At 39.6% G+C, this 15,204-nt stretch overlaps 1 non-coding gene across 1 annotated transcript; it reads right to left on the bottom strand.

Annotated features, from left to right (window-relative positions):
- Window positions 1-13,230: 13,230 nt before the first annotated feature.
- On the bottom strand, window positions 13,231-13,337 carry LOC122641206. The gene has a single exon (XR_006329855.1). It is a non-coding gene; the product is annotated as a small nucleolar RNA R71 (small nucleolar RNA).
- Between the last annotated feature and the right edge of the window lie 1,867 nt (window positions 13,338-15,204).

Genomic DNA, 15,204 nt, shown 5'->3' with positions numbered 1-15,204 from the left:
CAATTAGTAGACTCACTTTGTAATGAATAGATTTGATGAACACATATAAATATATATCCAACAGCCTTCCATGGAAGAAGTTGAGATATGGGATTGAAAATGATGGATTTGTTTGGATGGACTATGAATCTATTGCGTTTTACTCGATGTGTAAAAGAAAATTTTTTGACAGTTTAGATGGGTTTTCCAATAAAATCCCTCCATCAACAACCAAATATTTTGTTCGAACAAAGATTGAAGATTGTTGCTGTAGAAAACTGTCTTCTGGTAAATACGAGCTACGTTGGTTGATGAACTTGCAGGACTCAAAGAACTTAACACCGTGAGAGGGCCAGAGTGGACTTTGGCAAGGGCTCTTCGATGCCTGAGTCTGCTTTCTCGCAACTAAGAGGAACAACAGATCAAGATCACAAGAGTCTTGAGTTATTGAGATTGTTGAACATACCTTACCCCTTGGGGGAGGCTCTTTCTATATTGAAGTGTGGTAGTTGGAGGAATACGTCTTCCCACCCAAAGTAGTAGTTTCCTTTTGGGAGACGGTTTAAGTTTGAAAAGTCCGGTTATAGAAAGCTTCTAATCCCAGTTGGCTTTGTGACAATTCCCTCCCTCACTAGGGAACTTGATTCTGACTATTATAGACCTCTTCAGGCACCGTGATGCGGACTTCTTTAGGCCCTCTTTGGTATCATTTGTATTTTTTATTTCAATCCCAAAAAACGTTTCTGATTGCGTTTGGTTTCTTTATGGAACCTATTTCTATTTAAAAAAGATTGAAAAACCATAACTGGGTCGAAAGTCGAAACCCGTTTATGATTTTCGTTGAAAACTGTTTTCCACTTGTATTTGCAGACGCTTTAATGAGCACATTGTCACAGCCCGCCTAATTATGGCCCAAGGCTAAGACTTGCAAGGCCCATTGACATGGACCTTGGGCCAAGGAAGAACCAAGGTCTAGAACTCTCCATACTTGGAAGAGGCTAGACTCATTCTAGAAGTATTGAAGAACCTCTAGAAGCTAGGAAAGATCTAGCAAGCTTCTAGAGCACTCTTGTAAATATCTAGGATTATTCTAGACTCTATTCTAGAGGGTTCTCCACCGTTGGATGGAGAACACATGTAAATATCATAGCCATTCATTGTAGGCTTGGTTGCCTATAAATAGAGGTGGCCTCATTTGGCCAAGGCATCAAGCAAGCAAACTATCAAGTCTTGTACTCAAAGCTTTCAAGCAATTCAAGTGTATTCTTTCAAAGTCCATCTAGTGTTCTCTAAGTTTTCTTCCCAAGTCCCTTGCTAGAGTTGGTGAAAGGCTGACTTAGTGCTAGAGTGAGTGCTAAGTGCCGGCGCGGTTGCTTAGTAAAGTCTAAGGCCGTGACAACATGCTCATAAACCTCAAAACTGAAGGGTAAAACAGTAACTTGATTTTATTTTTTAAAAATGCAACCAACTGCCCCGTCCTCCTTTTCTTCTTCTTCTTCACCGATCAAGTGGCCTGAAATACAAGGATCGGTGATAGTGAAGGGCAACAAGCAAGAAAACCCATCATAAAACTCCAAAGAATGAGGAATCAAAACAAAGACAGAAATAGAATCCAGACCCCAACAACGCCACTGTAAAATTTTAAAACAATAACCATCAGTCAGGAGCAGATTGCTAACCTGCAAATACATCCCTAGATCTAACCCCAACAAAACACCTCAACTGGCCCAACACCAGAATCTAGTAAGAATTACAGTAACTCCACATGGAAATGACAACCAGATATAGGAAACCCAGCAAGCTATTTTCATGTTGGCGCCGATTTAGGTCAAAAGGGCTGAAAACCCAGTTCAGAAAACCATCACGAACTAAACAAAACAAAACAACAGCTGGAACAGATTCTGTTGCGGTTTTGTGAAGGAATGGAGATGGAAGATGGGTGAAGGGAGAATCCTTTCACCCATTACTTAAACTATATATCATATATGGAATCCCTATTCCATTTCTTCTAAATATTATACAAATTATTTACACTGAGGTAGTTAACAAACGGTTTTCCATTCTAGACTCTTTTAATACTAATGGTTACCAAACGATTTTTATGTTTTGATCAAAAATAGGTTTTATTAATGGTTTTTGTTAAATAGGTAAAAATAAAAAATAAAGATGATACCAAAGAGAATCTGTTTCCTACCCTTAGTATGATTTTCATATTTGGTGCCCAATTTGTAGTAGGTTTTTATATTGGGAAAGATGAGCTGAAGGTAGGGGTGCAAGTTTGGCTCCGTCAGCCCGAACTCGTCCTGGCTTGCCCTAAGCCTGAACAGAGCCTGGGTTGAGATACCTAGCCCTGAGGTCGGGTCAGGACTAGAAATTTTTGGCCATGAGTTAGGGTCGGTCGGGCCAGGGTTGAGGCCTCGGGCTAAGCCCGGCCTGGCCCAACCCAACTCTGTTTTAAGTTATATTGTAAATATATACTGATATACTATATATATCATAAACTTTTAATGTCAATCATATTTTGTTATATTATATATTGTATGTGAAGAAAATAAGTGAGAATATATTTTATTATAGTCTTATTTTATGTAAAACTGATAATTGTCTCTCTGACCCAGCCCAACTCAGTGCAGTCCATGCATATCTCCCTTCCGTAACTCCGTGATTAGGGCCAATTAGGGTCAACCCGGCTTGACCCTGAGGGCGGGTCAAGATTGGATTTTCCAGGCCCTGAGTCAGGGTCAGGCCGGGCCTGGGCCCAACTAAGGGGACTAAGGGTTGGGCTGGGGTTGTAAAAAGCCCGACCCAACCCGACCCTATTGCAGCCCTAGCTGAAGGTATACCGGATTATGCTTCCAATTTCGCATATCCACGTGTCGTGTTATGAGTGGTGGAGGTATTTTACACATATCAAAGATCATGGAGAGCATGGAAAAATCCATAATCGATGTTTTTACCATCTAAGTTCGCTATACCTTAAGCTTGAAACTTGAAAGTAGCATGGAAGGAAATTTACTTTAAGGGAAAGGAGTTCGTGCACGGTAGATTCTATGCATCATTCATTCAACAGGGGGGTGTAGGGGCTTTATGGTCAATTTGAATGGGCATAAATGCCCATCTAACAATAATTAATGCAGACCGTACATGTGCTCGGCCGTGGATAAAAACTTTTGCCACGAAAGGAGTTCGTACACGGTAGATTCCATGCATTCAACAGGGGGTGTGGAGGCATTATGATTAATTTGAATGGGCATAAATGCCCATCTAACAATAACTAATGCAGACTGTGCATGTGCTCGGCCGTGCATAAAAAACACAAACAAAAAAATCACAGTAACAAGAATTTTTTTTTTGGTAAAGACAATAACAAGAATTTTTTTTTTGGTAGAAACAATAACAAGATTACAAGAGACCAAACAAGATTACAAGAGACCAAAAGTGATTTTCCTCTGATCGGTGATAGGTTAAGCACTAACACTTTTGACCGATATTGAAATGGGACAAAAATTGATAACCAAAAGTGAAGTGGGCTAAACACGGAATTACAAATCACACCTTCCTGGAAACTGTGCGGATGAATCTGCTCCGTTTCAGTCAAACAATGACAAATAAAAGCATTGCTTGAAGTGGAAGAAAAGCGGAATTGCCTACACGGCTACACCGAAAGCTTGATGGTAACACATAATAACAAGAACCCACATAGAGACTTTCCTTGCTTATTTAGCTTTATTTATACGGAAAATTACGTTTATCACGTATGGGGTTTCAAACAATTACATCTACCACGCAATTTCATGTATTTCATAAACCTCCCTTATATTTTGAAAGGTTCTTATAAACGTATCCTTACTATTAGATGAGAACAATTAAGTGATTGTTCCATCAAGAAATCGTCGGGTGATCCTTCGGGTGCCGCAACCTGTAAAAGAACGTCAGGGACATGGGAGAATCGGTTTGATTCCGGCCTAGGACTCTCCGATGTCTAAGTTAGATCTCTCTGAGCAACAGAAGAATTGTTAGAATTCAAGATGGGTTAATGAGGTGGAATACCTAGGTATTTATAGTTGTGTATGCGGTGGAGAGTCTAGGTAGTTAGTGATACTCTCCTTGGTAGTAGAGTCCATCACGTAGTAGATCACACCCTCTTGGGAGGTAGAGCCCGGATAGGGAAGGTGTTCCCTAGTAGATGGATATGTGCTTCCCTCGCATATTGGATAAGATCCTTGAGGGTCTTGCATAGATGAGGTTCATCTCCTTTGGGATAAGATCCCTTTGTCGATTTTGGGTGATGACCTTGGTCCTTGCGTGACCTACTGGGTCTCTTCCTCTTAGGTCTAGCAGATGGGTTTTGATGTAGCCGGGTATGGGTTGTCCTCCCTTCATGCCATGCCACGTGGCGGATCGGGATTGGTCCCGAGTATTTATGGTTTATCATGTGCCCCCACTCTCTTGAAATGAAATGCTCAAGGGAGTGGTTTCTTAGTGTGGCGAGGGGCTCATTGCAAATAAGTCTACATTGGGGAGCTCCATGCTAAGTCTTTCTGGGCCGTCCGATTAGTCTTGATCTTCATGGTGGGTGTCTTGTAGTTCTTTTAGTCAGTGTGGGAGGTGAAGGGTTCAAATCTTCCCCACTACACTTTTTTCTTTCTTTTTTGGTCTCTCCCATCCCTTTTTTTCCTGCTTTGGTCTCTCTCCCATTTTGTTTTTGGTCTCTCCCATCTTTTTTTCTTTTTTGGTCTATCTTCCATCTCCTTTGTCGTCTCTCTCATCTTTTTTTTTTTTTTCTCTTTTTTTGGTCTTGTCCATCTGGTCTTGGTCTTGCCTCGATTACTCGACCTCAATCACTCAGCCTGTGCACAGTCACGTTCACTCGTCTGCTCGCTCGTGGTTGCTCAACGCCTAGGGTCTCTCGTCGTCGGTCGCCCATGGTCTTGCGTCGCCAGTTGCCCACGGTCTCGCATCCCGTTGCCCACTGTCTCATTGCCATTGCAAAAAAAAAAAATTTTTTTTTTTTTGGCTAGCCCATGGTCCTTCGCCCTTCGACTACTTGCCCATGGTCCTTTTCCCTTCGCCCACGGCCTCATGGCCGTGGCCAAATTTTTTCTTTTTTTGGGTACTGAGTTAAATTGGTCTTTTACCACAAACATATCTTTACTCGAACCTTGACCTCGACCCATCGCAAACTTCGACCTTGGACCTCGACCTTCTTGGTACGTTTCCTTGCGTTGTTGCTATCGTTCATTGTGAGTACCTTTGCCATTTGGTCTTTAAGACACTTCCTTGGTTGTATGTTTGTGCATGTGGCAGTACACTGCTGGGATGTTTAGCCTGGGAGCCGAGGAGTGTTGCCCAAGTAAGTCCCCCTTCTCCACGACTATGTCCAGTGATTCTAATCCTAACACTTCTCATGAGGGTTGTGTCTTTGATGGGCCAATTTATGGCTTGTCCTCGTCCTCGTCTGCGTCGGGCGTGGACACTCTCCCTCCTTTGCCTTCTCCTAGGCCTATTTCTAGTGACGGGGAGGATGTCATTGATAGTCCTGGCCTAGATGGTAGTCCTCCTAGAGATGATGCTGGGGTGGCACCCCCGATCATGGACCCCGATAGTAGGATGGGACGGCTATCGAGCATCTTGATCGCATTGGACTTGGTGTCTTTTCATCGATTGTACCACATACCTTCTGAGATTGTCCTTTGCGCCCCTGGGGGAGACGATCATGCATTCTCCAACCAGGTAGATAAGGTCTGCCTTTATGCGGTTTCCTTCTCCTACGGCCTTCGCTTCCCTATCCTTCGATTCACCGAGTTGGTCTCCGACCATTGGCACCTTACCCCCAGGCAGATGTTGCCCAGCTCATGGAGGGTTATCCTGGGCTTATATGTATTTTTCATCTAGATGGAGCGTGCCGCTACTGTTCCTCTGTTCTCGCATTTCTACGTGTTGAGGAAGGGGGATGGCGAGTGGTACCACTTCTACCGCCGCACTCTCAAGGGGCCCTTCGCCAACTTCTACTTCTTCGAGGGCCTCACCAATGCGGTGAGACGTTGGAGGGATCGATTCTTCTTTTTGAATTTCTGTGGTTGGATCCTCGCTCCTTTGTACATTGCTTTTCGTTGTTTAGTGGCCAACAGGCCTTGGTGGCATATCGCCTCGTGGCCAGCAGGCCTTGGTGGCATTCCGCCTTGTGGTCGACAGGCCTTGGTGGCATTCCACCTCTTGGCCAACAGGCCTTGGTGGCATTCCACCTTGTGGCCGACAGGCTGTTTGCAAGAAATAATTACAGCAAGCATACAGATCAATCGTAGCTACGGGTCGAACTCAAGGAGATGTACGCCACTCTATTTTACTCATTTTAAAGCAATGCAAAGTGAACCAAATTAATTAAAGTGGTGGACTAAACTAATGATAATTAAATTAACGCGTCCTAACTCACAAGCATCTAGCAAAATTATGTATCTAACAAATTAAATTGGCGTCCTAACACACATCCATCTACCCTATCAATACTAACGTGGATTGGAAGGAATAAATCGCAGCCACACACCACAACTATATAAGAAAAAAAAATAAAAGAAGAATGAGACTAAGAGATTAGAGAGGTGAAACCCAAAGGTGCTTGAACCGGATTGAAATTGCTTCTCTACCACACTTGAAATGGTGCTACCAAATCTGAAATTAAAACAAAAATAATTAAATTAAGATCCTAACATAATGCATGATGATAATAGTGAATAAAAAATAAAAATCCTGAAAGCATGATTGAATTAGAGAGATGGAGAATGAGAATGAAAATAAAAATAAAAAATAGAGAATTAAAGTCCTACTAGAATGAAGGGAATAGAGGGGATGAAAGTAAGATTAAAATAAAAATAATGGAAGAGGTAGGAGATTAAGAAGAAGAAAATAAAAATAAAAATAAGAACTAATACTCCCTTCTACCAAAGTTGAAAGTGCATAAATTAATTAGGCTTTGCATGAATGTAATTGATAAAACTTAAACACTTGAATAATCCTTGCATGGTTTCCTCTTCCAAGTCTCTAATTCTTCTCACTAGAATTAGAAGCATAGACTAGAAAGCTTTAAAACTAATGTAGAATTAAATTATTACAATAAAATTGAAAACATAAAATTAAAGCATGAATCAAAAGCATTACAATCATGAAATTGAAATCATAAAATCAAACTAGAACTTAGAAAGTCAAAAACTAGAAGAAGAGAAGAAGAAATTTCACTAATCAATTGAACCAAACTTGCATTAAAATTGAACTAAAACTGAACTAGAACTAAGTAAAAACTAACTAAAAATTAACTAGTTACAACCCAAAGAGTAAGGGGTATTTATAGGGAGAAGGAGAGGAGAAGGGAGAAGAGAGAAGAGGCAGGAGAAATATTCCCTTCTCCTTCCTTTACATACCTTGATCCCCAAGAAAAAAGAGAAAAATAGAAAGAGGGAGAGATAAAAATCTTAGCTACATAAACATTCTATGTTTCAAAAAGTGACTTTCTAATTCTATTCTTGTGCTTCCTTTTCTTTGTAGGTGTCTTCTCCAAGCAATGAGATCAAGGCATCTTTGACTTTTCAACCTTCCATGGATGAAAAAATATTTTTCAAAAGAAATCTATCCATAGTACAATTCCAAAAGTGTCCTTAGAAAGTTGGAGGAGAGAGAGAGTAAAGGTAATGATTAGGATTCCACTCACAATAAATAAAATACCCATTCTGTCTTTCAAAAAACGTAGAGCATGGGATGCTTATATAGGCCTCACTGTTGCATTCCTTGCAAAAAATCACCCAAAATAGACCCAAATTTCGTTCAATTTGGAGTTCAAGATCCCAAGATATCTCAAATTGAAGTTGGACTGCTCCAGAGCTTTCCAAATGGAATCTTTCGGCTAACAGAAAAGATAACTTTTGATAATTGCAATATGGCCCCTCAAATCCAAACTTCTACTTTACTTTGTCCCCTACCAATTTTTTATAATTACAAATAAACCCCCACATGCCATTTTCGCGCGTTGTTACGAAAACGGCCATAACTTCTTCGTTTCAACTTGGAATCAAGTGCCGTTTGAACCGTTGCGAAGCTGACTCGACGGGCTATGTATCCATACTATTAACACCTCAAAATTATGTTAAGGGTCCCACTGTACTCACGTTCAAATTTGACTAATTGGCATGATTCTTTCAGTGCTCAATCCAAACTTGATTTTCTTGACTCCTGGGCACTTCCAGCTGTTGCCAAACACCACTAAACAGCTTAAAAACGGCTCCTTAGCATCATTTGGTCCATTTTTACATGAATTCGCTTAAAACCTGAAAACACAAACAAAAACCTCGAGTAGCTCCGTTCCAAGTATAAAAATGCATGTTTTATGGCCCTAAGATTTCACATATACATGTGCTCATCAGATTCCCCCACACTTGAACGTTACTTGTCCTCAAGTAAACAAAAAGAAAAAACTAATCTAAAATGCAGAAATACTAACTCACTATAGTAGGAATCACGGTTGCACTTAGCATGTGCAACAAGCCTTTAAACCCCTAGGTTATAGTGGACGAGTTTTGTCTTGTGGGTGTTTGCAGTGAATGTACACCCAAAATTCAATAAGTCAAAAAAAATGCTGCAAATTTTAATCATGGCATAAGTAAGATAGTGCACACAAGCTCTAAAAGTGTTCAACTAAAGATCAAGGAGCCAAAGATTCCCCCACACTTGAATTTGATCACCCCACATCAATTCAAGTAACAAGCATGCATCAAGATTAAGGGATCTCCTCATATTTTCTGAACACTACTCACCTTCAAGTAAACCACTCATAGCATCGATGGAACCAAAGACTTAGGCTTTGAGTATTTTTGACCATACTTTCTTTTCAGGCATTAAGGCAAAAGCTTTTCTTTCACAATAGCAAACTCTATTTCTACTCCACTACTATTCTCTGAATGACATGGTGGACCATACACCAGACACCCAAATACTTGGTAGCTTCGCTTTTTGCATATATCCATAAGACATTGAGACATTGATGCAAGAATTTTTTTTGTTTTTTGAGTTTCCTTCCAAGGAATTTTGAACAAGTCACCCTACTTCCTGAGGCAACAATGTCCTGTCTAGTCCCAAGGAATTCCACTTTCCTTTATTCTCTCTTTTTTTTTTTTTTTTTTTCCATTCACGTTCATGCCTTGTCTTGTCACAAACAAATTGGTCTCAACTACTAGCCAAAAGATTAAAGGGTCCATAAAACACATAGAGAAATCTAGCCATCAAACGAAATAGCACTCATATTTTTTAATTCAGTCCCTTTCACCGGATACATATCCATTACCGTCCTTGAAAATGGATTTTTTTATTATTTCGCATGCTAGGGCAACTAATTCCCTCTCTCTCTCGCTTCGCAATCAAAGAACATATGCACAAAACCAAAACTACCGCCACAATCAAAATTCACAAATTAAGTTCACTCACCCCCCCACACTTAAATAATGCAGTGTCCTCAATGCATGCAGAAAATAAAGAATAAAGATAAGGGCGGAGATGAGGGGGCTTACTAGATATCAACAAAGAGGATCATGAAGAGTCATGAGCTCTACAAAAAATACTAGGGGCAGCAACAAAAATCTCAATCCATGGCCGGTAAATGTAGAAAGAGCTTCAGAACCAAAAAATATTTGACCATGAATTTTAGAAAAATGAGAAATAACATGGAAGATAAGCACAAGTGAGAAAATACCTAACAGAAAAATCTGTCCACATGGGATAGTGGAAAGCAATGAAAAATAGTCCATGTAAACAAATCCTCCCATTCCCTCCTATGGTCAATGCAGAATGCATATCATTATCACAAAAACCAACCAAGAATGTATCGCAGTAAGCATCAAAAGGATCATAAATATCAGTAACCTCATTAAGATAATCATAAAAAATGGGAGGCTTACTCAAATCAATCCTAGCAATAAAACTATCCGCTCTTTGCATAACTTGGATTGCCAAATAAGGATCATGATAATATGCTTAAAGAGCATCATGACTAACATTGTTCTCCTCAATAAAATCAGCAAACCTAGGAGGTTTGGACAAATCAACATACGGGACAATCGAATCCTCAACATGACAATTATCTGGGTTTTTCAAAGAGAGAGAGAGAGAGAGAGAGAGAGAATTTTCCTGGGTTTCTATGCTATCATGAAAATCTAATTCTAACTCAGTAGAAACACTAAGCTCACTAAGATCAGAAATTTCAAGCAAAAGTTGGACTTCCCCTGGTGGCTCATCAAACTTCGCTTTACTAACATCTTCAGGAAGCTCAGTCTCAACAAATAAATCATCTTGAAATTCATTTTGTTGGGGGTGACTCTCATTAACTTTAAACTGGGGTGGTGGACTTTCAACATTATTAAACTGGGGATGGGGCGTGATGAGCACATTTATGTGTGAAATGTGACGGCATAAAGCATACATTTTGTCACATTGGACAGAGTTACTTCGGTGCTTTCTTGTGTTTTTCAGGTTTTAGGTGAATTCTTATACAAATGGAGCAAAAGATGCTAAGAATAGCCAGAAGCGCCCAGGAGTCGAGAAAATCAAGTTTGGGTTGAGCACTGAAAGAATCATGCCAATCAATCAAATTTGAATGTGCTTACAGTAGGCCCCTTAGCATAATTTTGAGGTATAGATGCGTAGCCCATCAAGTCAGCTTTGCAACGGCTCAAACGACACTTGATTCCGAGTTGAAACGAAGAAGTGACGGCCGTTTTCGTGGACAAGGGTTTATTTGTAATTATTGATAGTCGATCAAGGACAAAGTAAAACAGAAGTTTGGATTCTAGGGGCCTTAGCACAATTATCAAAAGTTATCTTTCTGTCAGCCGAAAGATTCTATTTGGAAGGCTCTGAGCAGTCCAACTTCAACTTGAGATATCTTGGGCTCCCGAACTCCAAATTGGATGAAATTTGGGTCTATTTTGGGTGATTTTTCGAAAGAAATACAACAGTGAGGCCCATATAAGCATCCCATGCTCCACGTTTTTTGAAGGACAGATTTGATATTTCATTAATTGTGAGTGGAATCCTAGTCATCACCCTTGTTCTCTCTCTCCTCCAACTTTTCAAGGGCACTTTTGGAATTCTACTTGGGATAGATTTATTTTGAAAGATATTCTCTCATCTATGAAAGGTTGAAAGGTCAAAGATGACTTGATCTCATTGCTTGGAGAAGACACCTACAAAGAAAAAGAAGCACAAGTTAGAATTAAAAATTTACTTTTCTAGAAATAGAAGGTTTATGTAGCTAGAAGTTTTTGTATTTTCTTCTTTCTATTTTTTTTCTTTTTCTTAGGATTCAAGGCATTATAAAAGAGGAAGGAGAAGAGAATATTCTCTTTTCTTAGGGAATATTTCTCCTACACTTCCCTCTTCTCTCTTCTCCTATCTTCCTCCTATAAATATCCCTACCCTCTCCTTTGTAATATTGCTCATTCACTTAGTGAAATTTTTTCTCTTCTTCTCTTTCTAATTTGCGATTTTTGGCTTTTCTAAGTTCTAGTTTACTTTTATGATTTTTAGTTAATGGTTGTAATAGTTTTAATTTATGCTTTAATTTCAATTTAAGTTTTCAATTGGGTTGTAATTTCTCAATTCTAGTTTAGGTTTTAAGCCTTCTAGTCTAAGTTCTTAAGTTGATGACAAGATTTAAAGATTTAGAAGAAGAGGCCATGATAAGTTTATGCAAGTATTCAATCCTTTCAATTACATTCATGTAAGCACATCCAGGTTTTACTATCTAAACTCTCAATCTCATTCTCCCTCTCCTCTATCTCTCCCTATCTTCTTCTTCTTCTTCTCCCTTTATCTCTTTTATTTTTTTTATTTTTTATATGATTGTGGTTTGTGGATGCATTTTTATTCCCTTATTTTTTTTTATGTGGTTAATATGTGTGGCTGCATTTTTATTCCTTTCAATTTGCTTTAGTTTGATAGGTTATATGCTCATGTGTTAGGACGCCAATTTAATCCTTTAATTTTGTTAGATGCTTATGAGTTAGGATGCATTAATTTTTGTTAGTTTAATTAGTTTAATTTAACACTTTAATTTGGTTCACTTTGCATTACTTTTAAGTTAGTTAAATAGAGTGGCGTATATCTCCTCGTGTTTGACCCGTAGTTACGATTGACCCGTACACTTGCGGTTTTATTTTAACTCAAACAAGTTTTTGGTGCCATTGCCGGAGAGATTATTGTCCATTTTATTTTTTTGATTTTTAAGTAGTTCGAAGTGTTTTAGTTTATTATTTTCTCTTCTTTTTCTTAAAAAAAAAAAAATCAGTTTTTGAAAACCTCTTCTTGTTTTTCTTCTGTTTCAAATAGTGTGCACCCAATCTAAAGTCCTTCATATGCTTCAACCCTCCATCTTTTGGTGTCCCTCATAGGATTAAGTTACCTATGACGCTACATCTTGACTTGGTTGGGTGGATTGGTATGTGACTTATCTTTGGAGATGACCACTCTTGATAACAGGAAAGCGACATAGTGAGAGCGTTAGAAACATAAACGTATAGCAGACCTCCACTCTACATTAGAATCCACATTGGAGTCACCTGTAGGTGGCTATAGAAGACTATACGGGTTCTCTTGCTGTCAGCCTATATGGCATCCTTACAGCTTTTGAACCATTGTTTCAATTTTTGAGGGATAGATGCAGTATCTCCCTTGGGCTCCCTCTTGTTTTTAGTATTTTTTTTAAGTATTTTATTTTTCTTTAATTTTTCTAAAGGAGACCTCATATTTGTTTACGTGGCTAAGGTGTGGATTCGTGATTCAAGTAATCGTCTTATTAGAAGACCACCTTCTCTACCACCTTTGACCCCACCTTTGACCATGGGTGACCAATAACCCAAGACTCTTAAGGATAGGTTCTACCCTACCAGGGCTGCATAGCCCTCATGCATCAGTCTGCCTGTTGTTACAAGGAATAATTATGAACTCAAGACCAACTTCATCAGCATGCTACCCCATTTCCATGGGATGGCTAATGAGGATGCATATCTCTTCCGTAGGAAATTTGAGGAGGTCTGTGTTCTAATTAAGGTCCAGAATTTTATTGATGATGCAGTTAGGCTTAGGTTTGTACCCTTTGCCCTAAAAGACCAGGCCAAGAAGTGGCTCTATGGACTGCCTACTAATTTCATTACCACATGGGATCAGTTTACCATTGTCTTCTTGAGAAAATTTTTCCCTCTTTACAAGACTAATAAACTCAAGAGTGACATACTCCAGTTCAAGCAGAAACCACATGAGTCCTTTTCTAAATTCATGGAAAGATTTAAGGACCTCCTCTTAGAATGCCCTCACCATGGTTTCAATTTGTGGCAGCTATACCAAATTATTTATGAGGGTATTGATTATCAGACCAAACAACTTGTAGAGTCCATGTGTTCAGCAGACTTTACTTCTTTTTCTGAGGAGAATGATGCATGGACATTCTTAACTAATTTGGCTGATAAGACTAGGGAGTGGAAATCTTCTCAAGAGGTTGAAAGAACCACTAAGGAGTATCTTATTGAGGGTATGACAGCAAAAGAGGCCAAACTTGACAGCCTCATAAAAAGGTTGGAGTCCATAGTTCTTAAAGAGCCTATACCGGTTAACCAAGTCAACCATGGGTCAATATGCAGTTGGTGCCATACCCCTGGACATCTTATGGAGGAATGCCCCAACACCTTTGTGGGTAATTCCAACACCGAGAATGTAAGTGTCCTTTACCAAAACAATCCATATAGCAATACTTACAATCCAGGATGGAGAAATCACCCAAATTTCTCCTGAAATCAAGGGAACCAAGCAGGCCCATCCAACTTTAATCATCAAGGTCAGCTTGGTGTCCAAAAGCCCAACTATGCACCACAAAGCCAAGAAATGTCTCCTAACCCCTTCCCCTCTCATCCTCATTTAGGACTTTCTATTAATTCTATTAGGCCACCTCTCCTTGCTCCTTATCAGCCACCCGTAGGGTTTATCAATACAGGAGAGGCAACAAGAATGAGTGAGATGGAAAACAAGATATCCCTTCTTATGACAGGTCAAAATAATATAGAGAGACAGCTCACCCAGCTTGTCATCATTGTACATAAGAGAGAATCAGGGAAGTTACCTAGCCAACTTGAGCCAAATCCTAAGCATCAGGTTCACACTCAGTAAGGTACCCAAGCTCCTCCACTCAATGTTGCATAATGCAAACAGCATCAAGGGCCTTCTAATCAGGTAAATGCAATATATGCTTTAAGGAGTGGTCGTGAGTATCAACAGGCTAGTATACCTCAGTCTTTACCATCTCATACTCCTGTTGACTCTCCCCCTTCTGATGGAGCCTTTGAAGTGCCTATTGTTTCTAGTTCGTCTGATGAACCTGAAAAGATTCCAGATGATTTGGTTGAGGAAACCAAAGATGATTCTATTGAGAAAGAGAATAGGACCACCCCTAAGAGAGTTTATACCCCACCTGCCCCTTTCCCAAATAGGTTGGTTAGCAAGAAGTCTCCTTCGGTGGAAAAAATTTTGAATGTTTTTAAACAGGTTCAGATGAATATTCCTTTACTGGATGCCATAGCTTAGGTCCCCGCTTATGCTAAAGTACTCAAAGACTTATGCACCCAAAAGCGGACCACCAATGTGCCCAAAAAGGCATTCTTGGTTGCTAACATTAGTTCTCTCATCTCACAGCCAGTAGCAGCCAAGCATAAGGATCCTGGAAGCCCCATCATCTCTTGCACTATAGGCACCACCACCATTGATTATGCCTTATTGGACCTTGGTGCAAGTGTGAACCTGTTACCTTACCATGTCTACCAACAATTGGGATTGGGAGAGCTGAAATCCACCAAAATCACTCTTCAGTTTGCAGATCGGTCGGTTAAAGTTCCTAAGGGAATGATTGAGGATGCCCTGTTGAAGGTTGGGGAATTTATTTTTCCTGTGGATTTTATTGTTTTAGATATCCAACCTACTACCAACTTTAAGGACCAAATCCCTATTATTCTGAGTAGACCTTTCCTTGCTACCAATAATGCTTTAATCAATTGCATGAATGGTCTTATGAAGCTCTCTTTTGGCAATACCTTTGTGGATTTTAATGTGTTCAGGTTGGACAGGCAGCCTGATATGGATGAAGAAGTACATGTGCTTCAGGAACTCCTAGATGATGAGACTTTTTTTTTTGATTTTGATTCG

This window comes from Telopea speciosissima, chromosome 9 (genome assembly GCF_018873765.1).
Source record: "Telopea speciosissima isolate NSW1024214 ecotype Mountain lineage chromosome 9, Tspe_v1, whole genome shotgun sequence".
Classification (NCBI taxonomy): domain Eukaryota; kingdom Viridiplantae; phylum Streptophyta; class Magnoliopsida; order Proteales; family Proteaceae; genus Telopea; species Telopea speciosissima.
This window is presented reverse-complemented; position numbering and strand designations above follow the sequence as displayed.